This window comes from Stigmatopora nigra, unplaced genomic scaffold (assembly GCF_051989575.1).
Source record: "Stigmatopora nigra isolate UIUO_SnigA unplaced genomic scaffold, RoL_Snig_1.1 HiC_scaffold_24, whole genome shotgun sequence".
In the NCBI taxonomy this organism is placed as follows: Eukaryota; Metazoa; Chordata; class Actinopteri; order Syngnathiformes; family Syngnathidae; genus Stigmatopora; species Stigmatopora nigra.
This window is the reverse complement of record NW_027551603.1, coordinates 1,206,265-1,220,188: the sequence shown is the minus strand read 5'-3', so window position 1 is coordinate 1,220,188 and position 13,924 is coordinate 1,206,265. Positions and strand designations below refer to the sequence as shown.

At 54.6% G+C, this 13,924-nt stretch overlaps 2 non-coding genes and 74 pseudogenes across 2 annotated transcripts; all 76 read left to right on the top strand.

Moving 5' to 3' along the window:
• Positions 1 to 50: 50 nt before the first annotated feature.
• LOC144190394 (5S ribosomal RNA) lies at positions 51 to 169 on the top strand (annotated as a pseudogene).
• A 56-nt stretch (positions 170 to 225) lies between these two features.
• Positions 226 to 354, top strand: LOC144184421 (5S ribosomal RNA; annotated as a pseudogene).
• Positions 355 to 410: 56 nt separating this feature from the next.
• On the top strand, positions 411 to 529 carry LOC144190108 (5S ribosomal RNA; annotated as a pseudogene).
• A 56-nt stretch (positions 530 to 585) lies between these two features.
• LOC144187841 (5S ribosomal RNA) lies at positions 586 to 704 on the top strand. The gene has a single exon (XR_013324907.1). It is a non-coding gene; the product is annotated as a 5S ribosomal RNA (ribosomal RNA).
• Positions 705 to 760: 56 nt separating this feature from the next.
• Positions 761 to 879, top strand: LOC144186283 (5S ribosomal RNA; annotated as a pseudogene).
• A 56-nt stretch (positions 880 to 935) lies between these two features.
• LOC144190154 (5S ribosomal RNA) lies at positions 936 to 1,054 on the top strand (annotated as a pseudogene).
• Positions 1,055 to 1,110: 56 nt separating this feature from the next.
• On the top strand, positions 1,111 to 1,239 carry LOC144184420 (5S ribosomal RNA; annotated as a pseudogene).
• A 56-nt stretch (positions 1,240 to 1,295) lies between these two features.
• Positions 1,296 to 1,414, top strand: LOC144190097 (5S ribosomal RNA; annotated as a pseudogene).
• A 56-nt stretch (positions 1,415 to 1,470) lies between these two features.
• Positions 1,471 to 1,589, top strand: LOC144187829 (5S ribosomal RNA). Its single transcript, XR_013324906.1, has one exon. It is a non-coding gene; the product is annotated as a 5S ribosomal RNA (ribosomal RNA).
• A 56-nt stretch (positions 1,590 to 1,645) lies between these two features.
• LOC144186282 (5S ribosomal RNA) lies at positions 1,646 to 1,764 on the top strand (annotated as a pseudogene).
• Positions 1,765 to 1,820: 56 nt separating this feature from the next.
• LOC144181763 (5S ribosomal RNA) lies at positions 1,821 to 1,939 on the top strand (annotated as a pseudogene).
• Positions 1,940 to 1,995: 56 nt separating this feature from the next.
• On the top strand, positions 1,996 to 2,114 carry LOC144189103 (5S ribosomal RNA; annotated as a pseudogene).
• A 56-nt stretch (positions 2,115 to 2,170) lies between these two features.
• LOC144186977 (5S ribosomal RNA) lies at positions 2,171 to 2,299 on the top strand (annotated as a pseudogene).
• Positions 2,300 to 2,355: 56 nt separating this feature from the next.
• LOC144191582 (5S ribosomal RNA) lies at positions 2,356 to 2,484 on the top strand (annotated as a pseudogene).
• Positions 2,485 to 2,540: 56 nt separating this feature from the next.
• Positions 2,541 to 2,659, top strand: LOC144190187 (5S ribosomal RNA; annotated as a pseudogene).
• Positions 2,660 to 2,715: 56 nt separating this feature from the next.
• LOC144187565 (5S ribosomal RNA) lies at positions 2,716 to 2,834 on the top strand (annotated as a pseudogene).
• A 56-nt stretch (positions 2,835 to 2,890) lies between these two features.
• LOC144190850 (5S ribosomal RNA) lies at positions 2,891 to 3,009 on the top strand (annotated as a pseudogene).
• A 56-nt stretch (positions 3,010 to 3,065) lies between these two features.
• LOC144183582 (5S ribosomal RNA) lies at positions 3,066 to 3,184 on the top strand (annotated as a pseudogene).
• A 56-nt stretch (positions 3,185 to 3,240) lies between these two features.
• Positions 3,241 to 3,359, top strand: LOC144184744 (5S ribosomal RNA; annotated as a pseudogene).
• Positions 3,360 to 3,415: 56 nt separating this feature from the next.
• On the top strand, positions 3,416 to 3,544 carry LOC144186502 (5S ribosomal RNA; annotated as a pseudogene).
• A 221-nt stretch (positions 3,545 to 3,765) lies between these two features.
• On the top strand, positions 3,766 to 3,894 carry LOC144187098 (5S ribosomal RNA; annotated as a pseudogene).
• Positions 3,895 to 3,950: 56 nt separating this feature from the next.
• LOC144182754 (5S ribosomal RNA) lies at positions 3,951 to 4,069 on the top strand (annotated as a pseudogene).
• A 56-nt stretch (positions 4,070 to 4,125) lies between these two features.
• LOC144188755 (5S ribosomal RNA) lies at positions 4,126 to 4,244 on the top strand (annotated as a pseudogene).
• A 56-nt stretch (positions 4,245 to 4,300) lies between these two features.
• LOC144187564 (5S ribosomal RNA) lies at positions 4,301 to 4,419 on the top strand (annotated as a pseudogene).
• A 56-nt stretch (positions 4,420 to 4,475) lies between these two features.
• LOC144187186 (5S ribosomal RNA) lies at positions 4,476 to 4,604 on the top strand (annotated as a pseudogene).
• A 56-nt stretch (positions 4,605 to 4,660) lies between these two features.
• On the top strand, positions 4,661 to 4,789 carry LOC144185436 (5S ribosomal RNA; annotated as a pseudogene).
• Positions 4,790 to 4,845: 56 nt separating this feature from the next.
• On the top strand, positions 4,846 to 4,974 carry LOC144182304 (5S ribosomal RNA; annotated as a pseudogene).
• Positions 4,975 to 5,030: 56 nt separating this feature from the next.
• LOC144187215 (5S ribosomal RNA) lies at positions 5,031 to 5,159 on the top strand (annotated as a pseudogene).
• A 56-nt stretch (positions 5,160 to 5,215) lies between these two features.
• LOC144184155 (5S ribosomal RNA) lies at positions 5,216 to 5,344 on the top strand (annotated as a pseudogene).
• A 56-nt stretch (positions 5,345 to 5,400) lies between these two features.
• On the top strand, positions 5,401 to 5,519 carry LOC144182535 (5S ribosomal RNA; annotated as a pseudogene).
• Positions 5,520 to 5,575: 56 nt separating this feature from the next.
• LOC144181834 (5S ribosomal RNA) lies at positions 5,576 to 5,694 on the top strand (annotated as a pseudogene).
• A 56-nt stretch (positions 5,695 to 5,750) lies between these two features.
• On the top strand, positions 5,751 to 5,869 carry LOC144191659 (5S ribosomal RNA; annotated as a pseudogene).
• A 56-nt stretch (positions 5,870 to 5,925) lies between these two features.
• On the top strand, positions 5,926 to 6,054 carry LOC144186642 (5S ribosomal RNA; annotated as a pseudogene).
• A 56-nt stretch (positions 6,055 to 6,110) lies between these two features.
• LOC144190085 (5S ribosomal RNA) lies at positions 6,111 to 6,229 on the top strand (annotated as a pseudogene).
• A 56-nt stretch (positions 6,230 to 6,285) lies between these two features.
• On the top strand, positions 6,286 to 6,404 carry LOC144188132 (5S ribosomal RNA; annotated as a pseudogene).
• A 56-nt stretch (positions 6,405 to 6,460) lies between these two features.
• On the top strand, positions 6,461 to 6,589 carry LOC144184971 (5S ribosomal RNA; annotated as a pseudogene).
• A 241-nt stretch (positions 6,590 to 6,830) lies between these two features.
• Positions 6,831 to 6,959, top strand: LOC144185511 (5S ribosomal RNA; annotated as a pseudogene).
• A 56-nt stretch (positions 6,960 to 7,015) lies between these two features.
• On the top strand, positions 7,016 to 7,134 carry LOC144182419 (5S ribosomal RNA; annotated as a pseudogene).
• A 56-nt stretch (positions 7,135 to 7,190) lies between these two features.
• LOC144186184 (5S ribosomal RNA) lies at positions 7,191 to 7,309 on the top strand (annotated as a pseudogene).
• A 56-nt stretch (positions 7,310 to 7,365) lies between these two features.
• Positions 7,366 to 7,484, top strand: LOC144182239 (5S ribosomal RNA; annotated as a pseudogene).
• A 56-nt stretch (positions 7,485 to 7,540) lies between these two features.
• Positions 7,541 to 7,669, top strand: LOC144182911 (5S ribosomal RNA; annotated as a pseudogene).
• Positions 7,670 to 7,725: 56 nt separating this feature from the next.
• On the top strand, positions 7,726 to 7,854 carry LOC144185199 (5S ribosomal RNA; annotated as a pseudogene).
• Positions 7,855 to 7,910: 56 nt separating this feature from the next.
• Positions 7,911 to 8,039, top strand: LOC144186497 (5S ribosomal RNA; annotated as a pseudogene).
• Positions 8,040 to 8,095: 56 nt separating this feature from the next.
• Positions 8,096 to 8,214, top strand: LOC144189167 (5S ribosomal RNA; annotated as a pseudogene).
• Positions 8,215 to 8,270: 56 nt separating this feature from the next.
• LOC144182909 (5S ribosomal RNA) lies at positions 8,271 to 8,399 on the top strand (annotated as a pseudogene).
• Positions 8,400 to 8,455: 56 nt separating this feature from the next.
• LOC144183813 (5S ribosomal RNA) lies at positions 8,456 to 8,574 on the top strand (annotated as a pseudogene).
• Positions 8,575 to 8,630: 56 nt separating this feature from the next.
• On the top strand, positions 8,631 to 8,749 carry LOC144186376 (5S ribosomal RNA; annotated as a pseudogene).
• Positions 8,750 to 8,805: 56 nt separating this feature from the next.
• Positions 8,806 to 8,934, top strand: LOC144182659 (5S ribosomal RNA; annotated as a pseudogene).
• Positions 8,935 to 8,990: 56 nt separating this feature from the next.
• LOC144181778 (5S ribosomal RNA) lies at positions 8,991 to 9,109 on the top strand (annotated as a pseudogene).
• A 56-nt stretch (positions 9,110 to 9,165) lies between these two features.
• On the top strand, positions 9,166 to 9,284 carry LOC144187400 (5S ribosomal RNA; annotated as a pseudogene).
• A 56-nt stretch (positions 9,285 to 9,340) lies between these two features.
• Positions 9,341 to 9,459, top strand: LOC144184713 (5S ribosomal RNA; annotated as a pseudogene).
• Positions 9,460 to 9,515: 56 nt separating this feature from the next.
• LOC144183917 (5S ribosomal RNA) lies at positions 9,516 to 9,644 on the top strand (annotated as a pseudogene).
• A 56-nt stretch (positions 9,645 to 9,700) lies between these two features.
• LOC144187563 (5S ribosomal RNA) lies at positions 9,701 to 9,819 on the top strand (annotated as a pseudogene).
• Positions 9,820 to 9,875: 56 nt separating this feature from the next.
• On the top strand, positions 9,876 to 9,994 carry LOC144190794 (5S ribosomal RNA; annotated as a pseudogene).
• Positions 9,995 to 10,050: 56 nt separating this feature from the next.
• Positions 10,051 to 10,169, top strand: LOC144190619 (5S ribosomal RNA; annotated as a pseudogene).
• A 56-nt stretch (positions 10,170 to 10,225) lies between these two features.
• On the top strand, positions 10,226 to 10,344 carry LOC144190997 (5S ribosomal RNA; annotated as a pseudogene).
• A 56-nt stretch (positions 10,345 to 10,400) lies between these two features.
• LOC144183140 (5S ribosomal RNA) lies at positions 10,401 to 10,529 on the top strand (annotated as a pseudogene).
• Positions 10,530 to 10,585: 56 nt separating this feature from the next.
• LOC144183103 (5S ribosomal RNA) lies at positions 10,586 to 10,704 on the top strand (annotated as a pseudogene).
• Positions 10,705 to 10,760: 56 nt separating this feature from the next.
• LOC144186989 (5S ribosomal RNA) lies at positions 10,761 to 10,879 on the top strand (annotated as a pseudogene).
• A 56-nt stretch (positions 10,880 to 10,935) lies between these two features.
• LOC144190072 (5S ribosomal RNA) lies at positions 10,936 to 11,054 on the top strand (annotated as a pseudogene).
• A 56-nt stretch (positions 11,055 to 11,110) lies between these two features.
• LOC144182024 (5S ribosomal RNA) lies at positions 11,111 to 11,229 on the top strand (annotated as a pseudogene).
• A 56-nt stretch (positions 11,230 to 11,285) lies between these two features.
• On the top strand, positions 11,286 to 11,404 carry LOC144191574 (5S ribosomal RNA; annotated as a pseudogene).
• Positions 11,405 to 11,460: 56 nt separating this feature from the next.
• On the top strand, positions 11,461 to 11,579 carry LOC144190848 (5S ribosomal RNA; annotated as a pseudogene).
• A 56-nt stretch (positions 11,580 to 11,635) lies between these two features.
• Positions 11,636 to 11,754, top strand: LOC144189553 (5S ribosomal RNA; annotated as a pseudogene).
• Positions 11,755 to 11,810: 56 nt separating this feature from the next.
• Positions 11,811 to 11,939, top strand: LOC144182602 (5S ribosomal RNA; annotated as a pseudogene).
• A 56-nt stretch (positions 11,940 to 11,995) lies between these two features.
• On the top strand, positions 11,996 to 12,124 carry LOC144185569 (5S ribosomal RNA; annotated as a pseudogene).
• A 56-nt stretch (positions 12,125 to 12,180) lies between these two features.
• LOC144189139 (5S ribosomal RNA) lies at positions 12,181 to 12,299 on the top strand (annotated as a pseudogene).
• Positions 12,300 to 12,355: 56 nt separating this feature from the next.
• LOC144191415 (5S ribosomal RNA) lies at positions 12,356 to 12,474 on the top strand (annotated as a pseudogene).
• A 56-nt stretch (positions 12,475 to 12,530) lies between these two features.
• Positions 12,531 to 12,649, top strand: LOC144186211 (5S ribosomal RNA; annotated as a pseudogene).
• Positions 12,650 to 12,705: 56 nt separating this feature from the next.
• On the top strand, positions 12,706 to 12,844 carry LOC144187144 (5S ribosomal RNA; annotated as a pseudogene).
• A 56-nt stretch (positions 12,845 to 12,900) lies between these two features.
• Positions 12,901 to 13,019, top strand: LOC144182611 (5S ribosomal RNA; annotated as a pseudogene).
• Positions 13,020 to 13,075: 56 nt separating this feature from the next.
• On the top strand, positions 13,076 to 13,204 carry LOC144182907 (5S ribosomal RNA; annotated as a pseudogene).
• A 56-nt stretch (positions 13,205 to 13,260) lies between these two features.
• Positions 13,261 to 13,389, top strand: LOC144183916 (5S ribosomal RNA; annotated as a pseudogene).
• A 56-nt stretch (positions 13,390 to 13,445) lies between these two features.
• Positions 13,446 to 13,564, top strand: LOC144186467 (5S ribosomal RNA; annotated as a pseudogene).
• Positions 13,565 to 13,620: 56 nt separating this feature from the next.
• Positions 13,621 to 13,749, top strand: LOC144185805 (5S ribosomal RNA; annotated as a pseudogene).
• Positions 13,750 to 13,805: 56 nt separating this feature from the next.
• LOC144191316 (5S ribosomal RNA) lies at positions 13,806 to 13,924 on the top strand (annotated as a pseudogene).

The window sequence follows — 13,924 nt, the reverse complement described above, 5'->3', positions numbered from 1 at the left end:
CCCGCATCTTTTTCAACATTTCATGGGTGTCCATCTGCATGAGCAGTACTGCTCGCGGCCATACCACCCTGAAAAGGCCCGATCTCGTCCGATCTCGGAAGCCAAGCATGGTTCAGCCTGGTTAGTACCTGATTGGGAGACCGCTTGGGAATACCAGGTGCTGTGAGCATCATACCCCGCATCTTTTTCGACATTTCATGGGTGTCCATCTGCATGAGCAGTACCGCTCACGGCCATACCACCCTGAAAAGGCCCGATCTCGCCCGATCTCGTCCGATCTCGGCAGCCAAGCATAGTTCGGCCTGGTTAGTACCTGATTGGGAGACCGCTTGGGAATACCAGGTGCTGTGAGCATCATACCCCGCATCTTTTTCGACATTTCATGGGTGTCCATCTGCTAGTGCAGTACCGCTCACGGCCATACCACCCTGAAAAGGCCCGATCTCGTCCGATCTCGGAAGCCAAGCATGGTTCGGCCTGGTTAGTACCTGATTGGGAGACCGCTTGGGAATACCAGGTGCTGTGAGCATCATACCCCGCATCTTTTTCGACATTTCATGGGTGTCCATCTGCAAAGGCAGTATCGCTCACGGCCATACCACCCTGAAAAGGCCCGATCTCGTCCGATCTCGGAAGCTAAGCATGGTTCGGCCTGGTTAGTACCTTATTGGGAGACCGCTTGGGAATACCAGGTGCTGTGAGCATCATACCCCGCATCTTTTTCGACATTTCATGGGTGTCCATCTGCAAGAGCAGTACCGCTCACGGCCGTACCACCCTGAAAAGGCCCGATCTCGTCCGATCTAGGAGGCCAAGCATGATTCGGCCTGGTTAGTACCTGATTGGGAGACCGCTTGGGAATACCAGGTGCTGTGAGCATCATACCCCGCATCTTTTTCGACATTTCATGGGTGTCCATCTGCTAGTGCAGTACCGCTCACGGCCATACCACCCTGAAAAGGCCCGATCTCGCCCGATCTCGGAAGCCAAGCATGGTTCGGCCTGTTTAGTACCTGATTGGGAGACCGCTTGGGAATACCAGGTGCTGTGAGCATCATACCCCGCATCTTTTTCGACATTTCATGGGTGTCCATCTGCATGAGCAGTACCGCTCACGGCCATACCACCCTGAAAAGGCCCGATCTCGCCCGATCTCGTCCGATCTCGGCAGCCAAGCATAGTTCGGCCTGGTTAGTACCTGATTGGGAGACCGCTTGGGAATACCAGGTGCTGTGAGCATCATACCCCGCATCTTTTTCGACATTTCATGGGTGTCCATCTGCTAGTGCAGTACCGCTCACGGCCATACCACCCTGAAAAGGCCCGATCTCGTCCGATCTCGGAAGCCAAGCATGGTTCGGCCTGGTTAGTACCTGATTGGGAGACCGCTTGGGAATACCAGGTGCTGTGAGCATCATACCCCGCATCTTTTTCGACATTTCATGGGTGTCCATCTGCAAAGGCAGTATCGCTCACGGCCATACCACCCTGAAAAGGCCCGATCTCGTCCGATCTCGGAAGCTAAGCATGGTTCGGCCTGGTTAGTACCTTATTGGGAGACCGCTTGGGAATACCAGGTGCTGTGAGCATCATACCCCGCATCTTTTTCGACATTTCATGGGTGTCCATCTGCAAGAGCAGTACCGCTCACGGCCGTACCACCCTGAAAAGGCCCGATCTCGTCCGATCTAGGAGGCCAAGCATGATTCGGCCTGGTTAGTACCTGATTGGGAGACCGCTTGGGAATACCAGGTGCTGTGAGCATCATACCCCGCATCTTTTTCGACATTTCATGGGTGTCCATCTGCTAGTGCAGTACCGCTCACGGCCATACCACCCTGAAAAGGCCCGATCTCGCCCGATCTCGGAAGCCAAGCATGGTTCGGCCTGTTTAGTACCTGATTGGGAGACCGCTTGGGAATACCAGGTGCTGTGTGCATCATACCCCGCATCTTTTTCGACATTTCATGGGTGTCCATCTGCTAGTGCAGTACCGCTCACGGCCATACCACCCTGAAAAGGCCCGATCTCGTCCGATCTCAGAAGCCAAGCATGGTTCGGCCTGGTTAGTACCTGATTGGGAGACCGCTTGGGAATACCAGGTGCTGTGAGCATCATACCCCGCATCTTTTTCGACATTTCATGGGTGTCCATCTGCAAGAGCAGTACCGCTCACGGCCATACCACCCTGAAAAGGCCCGATCTCGCCCGATCTCGTCCGACCTCGGCAGCCAAGCATTGTTCGGCCTGGTTAGTACCTGATTGAGAGACCGCTTGGGAATACCAGGTGCTGTGAGCATCATACCCCGCATCTTTTTCGACATTTCATGGGTGTCCATCTGCAAGAGCAGTACCGTTCACGGCCATACCACCCTGAAAAGGCCCGATCTCGCCCGATCTCGTCCGATCTCGGAAGCCAAGCATGGTTTGGCCTGGTTAGTACCTGATTGGGAGACCGCTTGGGAATACCAGGTGCTGTGAGCATCATACCCCGCATCTTTTTCGACATTTCATGGGTGTCCATCTGCAAGCGCAGTACCGCTCACGGCCATACCACCCTGAAAAGGCCCGATCTCGTCCGATCTAGGAAGCCAAGCATGGTTCGGCCTGGTTAGTACCTGATTGGGAGACCGCTTGGGAATACCAGGTGCTGTGAGCATCATACCCCGCATCTTTTTCGACATTTCATGGGTGTCCATCTGCTAGTGCAGTACCGCTCACGGCCATACCACCCTGAAAAGGCCCGATCTCGTCCGATCTCGGAAGCCAAGCATGGTTCGGCCTGTTTAGTACCTGATTGGGAGACCGCTTGGGAATACCAGGTGCTGTGAGCATCATACCCCGCATCTTTTTCGACATTTCATGGGTGTCCATCTGCTAGTGCAGTACCGCTCACGGCCATACCACCCTGAAAAGGCCCGATCTCGTCCGATCTCGGCAGCCAAGCATGGTTCGGCCTGTTTAGTACCTGATTGGGAGACCGCTTCGGAATACCAGGTGCTGTGAGCATCATACCCCGCATCTTTTTCGACATTTCATGGGTGTCCATCTGCTAGTGCAGTACCGCTCACGGCCATACCACCCTGATAAGGCCCGATCTCGTCCGATCTCGGAAGCCAAGCATGGTTCGGCCTGTTTAGTACCTGATTGGGAGACCGCTTGGGAATACCAGGTACTTTGAGCATCATACCCCGCATCTTTTTCAACATTTCATGGGTGTCCATCTGCTAGTGCAGTACCGCTCACGGCCATATCACCCTGAAAAGGCCCGATCTCGTCTGATCTCGGAAGCCAAGCATGGCTCGGCCTGTTTAGGACCTGATTGGGAGACCGCTTGGGAATACCAGGTGCTGTGAGCATCATACCCCGCATCTTTTTCGACATTTCATGGGTGTCCATCTGCAAGAGCAGTACCGCTCATGGCCATACCACCCTGATAAGGCCCGATCTCGCCCGATTTCGTCCGATCTCGGCAGCCAAGCATGGTTCGGCCTGGTTAGTACCTGATTGGGAGACTGCTTGGGAATACCAGGTGCTGTGAGCATCATACCCCGCATCTTTTTCGACATTTCATGGGTGTCCATCTGCAAGAGCAGTACCGCTCACGGCCATACCACCCTGAAAAGGTCCGATCTCGGAAGCCAAACATGGTTCGGCCTGTTTAGGACCTGATTGGGAGACCGCTTGGGAATACCAGGTGCTGTGAGCATCATACCCCGGATCTTTTACGACATTTCATGGGTGTCCATCTGCAAGAGCAGTACCGCTCACGGCCATACCACCCTGATAAGGCCCGATCTCGCCCACTCTCGTCCGATCTCGGCAGCCAAGCATGGTTCGGCCTGGTTAGTACCTGATTGGGAGACCGCTTGGGAATACCAGGTGCTCTGAGCATCATACCCCGCATCTTTTTCGACATTTCATGGGTGTCCATCTGCAGGAGCGGTACCGCTCACGGCCATACCACCCTGAAAAGGCCCGATCTCGCTCGATCTCGGCAGCCAAGCATTGTTCGGCCTGGTTAGTACCTGATTGGGAGACCGCTTGGGAATACCAGGTGCTGTGAGCATCATACCCCGCATCTTTTTCGACATTTCATGGGTGTCCATCTGCTAGTGCAGTACCGCTCACGGCCATACCACCCTGAAAAGGCCCGATCTCGTCCGATCTCGGCAGCCAAGCATGGTTCGGCCTGTTTAGTACCTGATTGGGAGACCGCTTGGGAATACCAGGTGCTGTGAGCATCATACCCCGCATCTTTTTCGACATTTCATGGGTGTCCATCTGCTAGTGCAGTACCGCTCACGGCCATACCACCCTGAAAAGGCCCGATCTCGTCCGATCTCGGAAGCCAAGCATGGTTCGGCCTGTTTAGTACCTGATTGGGAGACCGCTTGGGAATACCAGGTGCTGTGAGCATCATACCCCGCATCTTTTTCGACATTTCATGGGTGTCCATCTGCAAGAGCAGTACCGCTCACGGCCATACCACCCTGATAAGGCCCGATCTCGCCCGAACTCGTCCGATCTCGGCAGCCAAGCATGGGTCGGCCTGGTTAGTACCTGATTGGGAGACCGCTTGGGAATACCACGTGCTGTGAGCATCATACCCCGCATCTTTTTCGACATTTCATGGGTGTCCATCTGCTAGTGCAGTACCGCTCACGGCCATACCACCCTGAAAAGGCCCGATCTCGTCCGATCTCGTCCGATCTCGGCAGCCAAGCATGATTCGGCCTGGTTAGTACCTGATTGGGAGACCGCTTGGGAATACCAGGTGCTGTGAGCATCCTACCCCGCATCTTTTTCGACATTTCATGGGTGTCCATCTGCAAGAGCAGTACCGCTCACGGCCATACAACCCTGATAAGGCCCGATCTCGCCCGATCTCGTCCGATCTCGGCAGCAAAGCATGGTTCGGCCTGGTTAGTACCTGATTGGGAGACCGCTTGGGAATACCAGGTGCTGTGAGCATCATACCCCGCATTTTTTTCGACATTTCATGGGTGTCCATCTGCAAGAGCAGTACCGCTCTGGGCCATACCACCCTGATAAGGCCCGATCTCGCCCGATCTCGTCCGATCTCGGCAGCCAAGCATGGTTCGGCCTGGTTAATACCTGATTGGGAGACCGCTTGGGAATACCAGGTGCTTTGAGCATCATACCCCGCATCTTTTTCGACATTTCATGGGTGTCCATCTGCAAGAGCAGTACCGCTCACGGCCATACCACCCTGAAAAGGCCCAATCTCGCCCGATCTCGTCCGATCTCGGCAGCCAAGCAGGGTTCAGCCTGTTTAGTACCTGATTGGGAGACCGCTTGGGAATACCAGGTGCTGTGAGCATCTTGCCCCGCATCTTTTTCGACATTTCATGGGTGTCCATCTGCTAGTGCAGTACCGCTCACGGCCATACCACCCTGAAAAGGCCCAATCTCCTCCGATCTCGAAAGCCAAGCATGGTTCGGCCTGGTTAGTACCTGATTGGGAGACCGCTTGGGAATACCAGGTGCTGTGAGCATCATACCCCGCATCTTTTTCGACATTTCATGGGTGTCCATCTGCAAAAGCACTACCGCTCACGGCCATACCACCCTGAAAAGGCCCGATCTCGCCCGATCTAGGAAGCCAAGCATGGTTTGGCCTGGTTAGTACCTGATTGGGAGACCGCTTGGGAATACCAGGTGCTGTGAGCATCATACCCCGCATCTTTTTCGACATTTCATGGGTGTCCATCTGCTAGTGCAGTACCGCTCACGGCCATACCACCCTGAAAAGGCCCGATCTCGTCCGATCTCGGAAGCCAAGCATGGATCGGCCTGTTTAGTACCTAATTGGGAGACCGCTTGTGAATACCAGGTGCTGTGAGCATCATACCCCGCATCTTTTTCGACATTTCATGGGTGTCCATCTGCTAGTGCAGTACCGCTCACGGCCATACCACCCTGAAAAGGCCCGATCTCGTCCGATCTCGCCCGATCTCGGCAGCCAAGCATGATTCGGCCTGTTTAGTACCTGATTGGGAGACCGCTTGGGAATACCAGGTGCTGTGAGCATCATACCCCGCATCTTTTTCGACATTTCATGGGTGTCCATCTGCAAGAGCAGTACCGCTCACGGCCATACCACCCTGAAAAGGCCCGATCTCGTCCGATCTCGGAAGCCAAGCATGGTTCGGCCTGGTTAGTACCTGATTGGGAGACCGCTTGGGAATACCAGGTGCTGTGAGCATCTTGCCCCGCATCTTTTTCGACATTTCATGGGTGTCCATCTGCTAGTGCAGTACCGCTCACGGCCATACCACCCTGAAAAGGCCCGATCTCGTCTGATCTCGGAAGCCAAGCATGGTTCGGCCTGTTTAGTACCTGATTGGGAGACCGCTTGGGAATACCAGGTGCTGTGAGCATCATACCCTGCATCTTTTTCGACATTTCATAAGTGTCCATCTGCAAGAGCAGTACCGCTCACTGCCATACCACCCTGAAAAGGCCCGATCTCGTCCGATCTCGTCCGATCTCGGCAGCCAAGCATGGTTCGGCCTGGTTAGTACCTGATTGGGAGACCGCTTGGGAATACCAGGTGCTGTGAGCATCATACCCCGCATCTTTTTCGACATTTCATGGGTGTCCATCTGCAAGAGCAGTACCGCTCACGGTCATACCACCCTGATAAGGCCCGATCTCGCCCGATCTCGTACGATCTCGGCAGCCAAGCATTGTTCGGCCTGGTTAGTACCTGTCTGGGAGACCGCTTGGGAATACCAGGTGCAGTGAGCATCATACCCCGCATCTTTTTCGACATTTCATGGGTGTCCATCTGCTAGTGCAGTACCGCTCACGGCCATACCACCCTGAAAAGGCCCGATCTCGTCCGATCTCGTCCGATCTCGGCAGCCAAGCATTGTTCGGCCTGGTTAGTACCTGATTGGGAGACCGCTTGGGAATACCAGGTGCTGTGAGCATCATACCCCGCATCTTTTTCGACATTTCATGGGTGTCCATCTGCTAGTGCAGTACCGCTCACGGCCATACCACCCTGAAAAGGCCCGATCTCGTCCGATCTCGGAAGCCAAGCATGGTTCGGCATGTTTAGTACGTGATTGGGAGACCGCTTGGGAATACCAGGTGCTGTGAGCATCAAACCCCGCATCTTTTTCGACATTTCATGGGTGTCCATCTGCTAGTGTAGTACCGCTCACGGCCATACCACCCTGAAAAGGCCCGATCTCGTCCGATCTCGGCAGCCAAGCATGGTTCGGCCTGGTTAGTACCTGATTGGGAGACCGCTTGGGAATACCAGGTGCTGTGAGCATCATACCCCGCATCTTTTTCGACATTTCATGGGTGTCCATCTGCAGGAGCAGTACTGCCCACGGCCATACCACCCTGAAAAGGCCCGATCTCGTCCGATCTCGGAAGCCAAGCATGGTTCGGCCTGTTTAATACCTGATTGGGAGACCGCTTGGGAATACCAGGTGCTGTGAGCATCATACCCCGCATCTTTTTCGACATTTCATGGGTGTCCATCTGCAAGAGCAGTAACGCTCACGGCCATACCACCCTGAAAAGGCCCGATCTCGTCCGATCTCGTCCGATCTCGGCAGCCAAGCATGGTTCGGCCTGGTTAGTACCTGATTGGGAGACCGCTTGGGAATACCAGGTGCTGTGAGCATCATACCCCGCATCTTTTTCGACATTTCATGGGTGTCCATCTGCTAGTGCAGTACCGCTCACGGCCATACCACCCTGATAAGGCCCGATCTCGTCCGATCTCGTCCGATCTCGGCAGCCAAGCATGGTTCGGCCTGTTTAGTACCTGATTGGGAGACCGCTTGGGAATACCAGGTGCTGTGAGCATCATACCCCGCATCTTTTTCGACATTTCATGGGTGTCCATCTGCTAGTGCAGTACCGCTCACGGCCATACCACCCTGATAAGGCCCGATCTCGTCCGATCTCGTCCGATCTCGGCAGCCAAGCATGGTTCGGCCTGTTTAGTACCTGATTGGGAGACCGCTTGGGAATACCAGGTGCTGTGTGCATCATACCCCGCATCTTTTTCGACATTTCATGGGTGTCCATCTGCTAGTGCAGTACTGCTCACGGCCATACCACCCTGATAAGGCCCGATCTCGTCTGATCTCGGAAGCCAAGCATGGTTCGGCCTGTTTAGTACCTGATTGGGAGACCGCTTGGGAATACCAGGTGCTGTGAGCATCATACCCCGCATCTTTTTCGACATTTCATGGGTGTCCATCTGCAAGAGCAGTAACGCTCACGGCCATACCACCCTGAAAAGGCCCGATCTCGTCCGATCTCGTCCGATCTCGGCAGCCAAGCATGGTTCGGCCTGGTTAGTACCTGATTGGGAGACCGCTTGGGAATACCAGGTGCTGTGAGCATCATACCCCGCATCTTTTTCGACATTTCATGGGTGTCCATCTGCTAGTGCAGTACCGCTCACGGCCATACCACCCTGAAAAGGCCCGATCTCGTCCGATCTCGGAAGCCAAGCATGGTTCGGCCTGTTTAGTACCTGATTGGGAGACCGCTTGGGAATGTCAGGTACTTTGAGCATCATACCCCGCATCTTTTTCGACATTTCATGGGTGTCCATCTGCTAGTGCAGTACCGCTCACGGCCATACCACCCTGAAAAGGCCCGATCTCGCCCGATCTCGGCAGCCAAGCATGGTTCGGCCTGTTTAGTACCTGATTGGGAGACCGCTTGGGAATACAAGGTCCTGTGAGCATCATACCCCGCATCTTATTCGACATTTCATGGGTGTCCATCTGCAAGAGCAGTACCGCTCACGGCCATACCACCCTGATAAGGCCCGATCTCGCCCGATCTCGTCCGATCTCGGCAGCCAAGCATGGTTCGGCCTGGTTAGTACCTGATTGGGAGACCGCTTGGGAATACCAGGTGCTGTGAGCATCATACCCCGCATCTTTTTCGACATTTCATGGGTGTCCATCTGCTAGTACAGTACCGCTCACGGCCATACCACCCTGAAAAGGCCCGATCTCGTCCGATCTCGGAAGCCAAGCATTGTTCGGCCTGGTCAGTACCTGATTGGAAGACCGCTTGGGAATACCAGGTGCTGTGAGCATCATACCCCGCATCTTTTTCGACATTTCATGGGTGTCCATCTGCAAGAGCAGTACCGCTCACGGCCATACCACCCTGAAAAGGCCCGATCTCGTCCGATCTCGGAAGCCAAGCACGGTTCGGCCTGTTTAGTACCTGATTGGGAGACCGCTTGGGAATACCAGGTGCTGTGAGCATCATACCCCGCATCTTTTTCAACATTTCATGGGTGTCCATCTGCTAGTGCAGTACCGCTCACGGCCATACCACCCTAAAAAGGCCCGATCTCGTCTGATCTCGGAAGCCAAGCATGGTTCGGCCTGTTTAGGACCTGATTGGGAGACCGCTTGGGAATACCAGGTGCTGTGAGCATCATACCCCGCATCTTTTTCGACATTTCATGGGTGTCCATCTGCAAGAGCAATACCGCTCACGGCCATACCACCCTGATAAGGCCCGATCTCGTCCGATCTCGTCCGATCTCGGCAGCCAAGCATGGTTCGGCCTGGTTAGTACCTGATTGGGAGACCGCTTGGGAATACCAGGTGCTGTGAGCATCATACCCCGCATCTTTTTGGACATTTCATGGGTGTCCATCTGCAGGAGCAGTACCGCTCACGGCCATACCACCCTGAAAAGGCCCGATCTCGTCCGATCTCGGAAGCCAAGCATGGTTCGGCCTGTTTAGTACCTGATTGGGAGACCGCTTGGGAATACCAGGTGCTGTGAGCATCATACCCCGCATCTTTTTCGACATTTCATGGGTGTCCATCTGCAAGAGCAGTACCGCTCACGGCCATACCACCCTGAAAAGGCCCGATCTCGTCCGATCTCGGAAGCCAAGCATGGATCGGCCTGTTTAGTACGTGATTGGGAGACCGCTTGGGAATACCAGGTGCTGTGAGCATCATACCCCGCATCTTTTTCGACATTTCATGGGTGTCCATCTGCTAGTGCAGTACCGCTCACGGCCATACCACCCTGAAAAGGCCCAATCTCGTCCGATCTCGGCAGCCAAGCATGGTTCGGCCTGGTTAGTACCTGATTGGGAGACCGCTTGGGAATACCAGGTGCTGTGAGCATCATACCCCGCATCTTTTTCGACATTTCATGGGTGTCCATCTGCTAGTGCAGTACCGCTCACGGCCATACCACCCTGAAAAGGCCCGATCTCGTCCGATCTCGGAAGCCTAGCATGGTTCGGCCTGTTTAGTACCTGATTGGGAGACCGCTTGGGAATACCAGGTGCTGTGAGCATCATACCCCGCATCTTTTTCGACATTTCATGGGTGTCCATCTGTTAGTGCAGTACCGCTCACGGCCATACCGCCCTGAAAAGGCCCGATCTCGTCCGATCTCGTCCGATCTCGGCAGCCAAGCATGGTTCGGCCTGGTTAGTACCTGATTGGGAGACCGCTTGGGAATACCAGGTGCTGTGAGCATCATACCCCGCATCTTTTTCGACATTTCATGGGTGTCCATCTGCAAAAGTGGTACCGCTTACGGCCATACCACCCTGAAAAGGCCCGATCTCGTCCGATCTTGGAAGCCAAGCATGGTTCGGCCTGGTTAGTACCTGATTGGGAGACCGCTTGGGACTACCAGGTGCTGTGAGCGTCATACCCCGCATCTTTTTCGACATTTCATGGGTGTCCATCTGCAAGAGCAGTACCTGCCATGGCCATACCACCCTGAAAAGGCCCGACCTCGTCCAATCTCGGAAGCCAAGCATGGTTCGGCCTGGTTAGTACCTGATTGGGAGACCGCTTGGGAATACCAGGTGCTGTGAGCATCATACCCCGCATCTTTTTCGACATTTCATGGGTGTCCATCTGCAAAAGCAGTACCGCTCACGGCCATACCACCCTGAAAAGGCCCGATCTCGTCCGATCTCGGAAGCCAAGCATGGTTCGGCCTGGTTAGTACCTGATTGGGAGACCGCTTGGGAATACCAGGTGCTGTGAGCATCATACCCCGCATCTTTTTCGACATTTCATGGGTGTCCATCTGCAAGTGCAGTATCGCTCACGGCCATACCACCCTGAAAAGGCCCGATCTCGCCCGATCTCGGCAGCCAAGCATGATTCGGCCTGGTTAGTACCTGATTGGGAGACCGCTTGGGAATACCAGGTGCTGTGAGCATCAAACCCCGCATCTTTTTCGACATTTCATGGGTGTCCATCTGCTAGTGCAGTACCGCTCACGGCCATACCACCCTGAAAAGGCCCGATCTCGTCCGATCTCGGAAGCCAAGCATGGTTCGGCCTGGTTAGTACCTGATTGGGAGACCGCTTGGAAATACCAGGTGATGTGAGCATCATACCCCGCATCTTTTTCGACATTTCATGGGTGTCCATCTGCTAGTGCAGTACCGCTCACGGCCATACCACCCTGAAAAGGCCCGATCTCGTCCGATCTCGGCAGCCAAGCATGGTTCGGCCTGTTTAGTACCTGATTGGGAGACCGCTTCGGAATACCAGGTGCTGTGAGCATCGTACCCCGCATCTTTTTCGACATTTCATGGGTGTCCATCTGCTAGTGCAGTGCCGCTCACGGCCATACCACCCTGAAAAGGCCCGATCTCGTCCGATCTCGGAAGCCAAGCATGGTTCGGCCTGTTTAGTACCGGATTGGGAGACTGCTTGGGAATACCAGGTGCTGTGAGCATCATACCCCGCATCTTTTTCGACATTTCATGGATGTCCATCTGCAAGAGCAGTACCGCTCACGGCCATACCACCCTGATAAGGCCCGATCCCGCCCGATCTCGTCCGATCTCGGCAGCCAAGCATGGTTCGGCCTGGTTAGTACCTGATTGGGAGACCGCTTGGGAATACCAGGTGCTGTGAGCATCATACCCCGCATCTTTTTCGACATTTCATGGGTGTCCATCTGCTAGTGCAGTACCGCTCACGGCCATACCACCCTGATAAGGCCCGATCTCGCCCGATTTCGTCCGATCTCGGCAGCCAAGCATGGTTCGGCCTGTTTAGTACCTGATTGGGAGACCGCTTGGGAATACCAGGTGCTGTGAGCATCATACCTCGCATCTTTTTCGACATTTCATGGGTGTCCATCTGCAAGAGCAGTACCGCTCATGGCCATACCACCCTGAAAAGGCCCGATCTCGTCTGATCTCGGAAGCCAATCATGGTTCGGCCTGGTTAGTACCTGATTGGGTGACCGCTTGGGAATACCAGGTGCTGTGAGCATCATACCCCGCATATTTTTCGACATTTCATGGGTGTCCATCTGCAAGAGAAGTACCGCTTACGGCCATACCACCCTGTAAAGGCCCGATCTCTTCTGATCTTGGAAGCCAAGCATGGTTCGGCCTGGTTAGTACCTGATTGGGAGACCGCTTGGGAATACCAGGTGCTGTGAGCATCATACCCCGGAACTTTTTCGACATTTCATGGGTGTCCATCTGCATGAGCAGTACTACTCACGGCCATACCACCCTGAAAAGGCCTGATCTCGTCCGATATCGGAAGCCAAGCATGGTTCAGCCTGTTTAGTACCTGATTGGGAGACCGCTTGGGAATACCAGGTGCTGTGAGCATCATTCCCCGCATCTTTTTCGACATTTCATGGGTGTCCATCTGCAAGTGCAGTATCGCTCACGGCCATACCACCCTGATAAGGCCCGATCTTGCCCGATCTCGCCCGATCTCGTCCGATCTCGGAAGCCAAGCATTGTTCGGCCTGTATAGTACCTGATTGGGAGACCGCTTGGGAATACCAGGTGCTGTGAGCATCATACCCCGCAACTTTTTCGACATTTCATGGGTGTCCATCTGCTAGTGCAGTACCGCTCACGGCCATACCACCCTGAAAAGGCCCGATCTCGTCCGATCTCGGAAGCCTAGCATGGTTCGGCCTGTTTAGTACATGATTGGGAGACCGCTTGGGAATACCAGGTGCTGTGAGCATCATACCCCGCATCTTTTTCGACATTTCATGGGTGTCCATCTGCTAGTGCAGTACCGCTCACGGCCATACCACCCTGAAAAGGCCCGATCTCGTCCGATCTCGTCCGATCTCGGCAGCCAAGCATGGTTCGGCCTGGTTAGTACCTGATTGGGAGACCGCTTGGGAATACCAGGTGCTGTGAGCATCATACCCCGCATCTTTTTCGACATTTCATTGGTGTCCATCTGCAAGAGCAATACCGCTCACGGCCATACCACCCTGATAAGGCCCGATCTCGTCCGATCTCGTCCGATCTCGGCAGCCAAGCATGGTTCGGCCTGGTTAGTACCTGATTGGGAGACCGCTTGGGAATACCAGGTGCTGTGAGCATCATACCCCGCATCTTTTTCGACATTTCATGGGTGTCCATCTGCAAGAGCAGTACCTGCCATGGCCATACCACCCTGAAAAGGCCCGACCTCGTCCGATCTCGGAAGCCAAGCATGGTTCGGCCTGTTTAGTACCTGATTGGGAGACCGCTTGGGAATACCAGGTGCTGTGAGCATCATACCCCGCATCTTTTTCGACATTTCATGGGTGTCCATCTGCAAGAGCAGTACCACTCACGGCCATACCACCCTGAAAAGGCCCGATCTCGTCCGATCTCGTCCGATCTTGGAAGCCAAGCATGGTTCGGCCTGGTTAGTACCTGATTGGGAGACCGCTTGGGAATACCAGGTGCTGTGAGAACCATGCCCCGCATCTTTTTCGACATTTCATGGGTGTCCATCTGCAAGAGCAGTACCGCTCACGGCCATACCACCCTGAGAAGGCCCGATCTCGTCCGATCTCGGAAGCCAAGCATAGTTCGGCCTGGTCAGTACCTGATTGGGAGACCGCTTGGGAATACCAGGTGCTGTGAGCA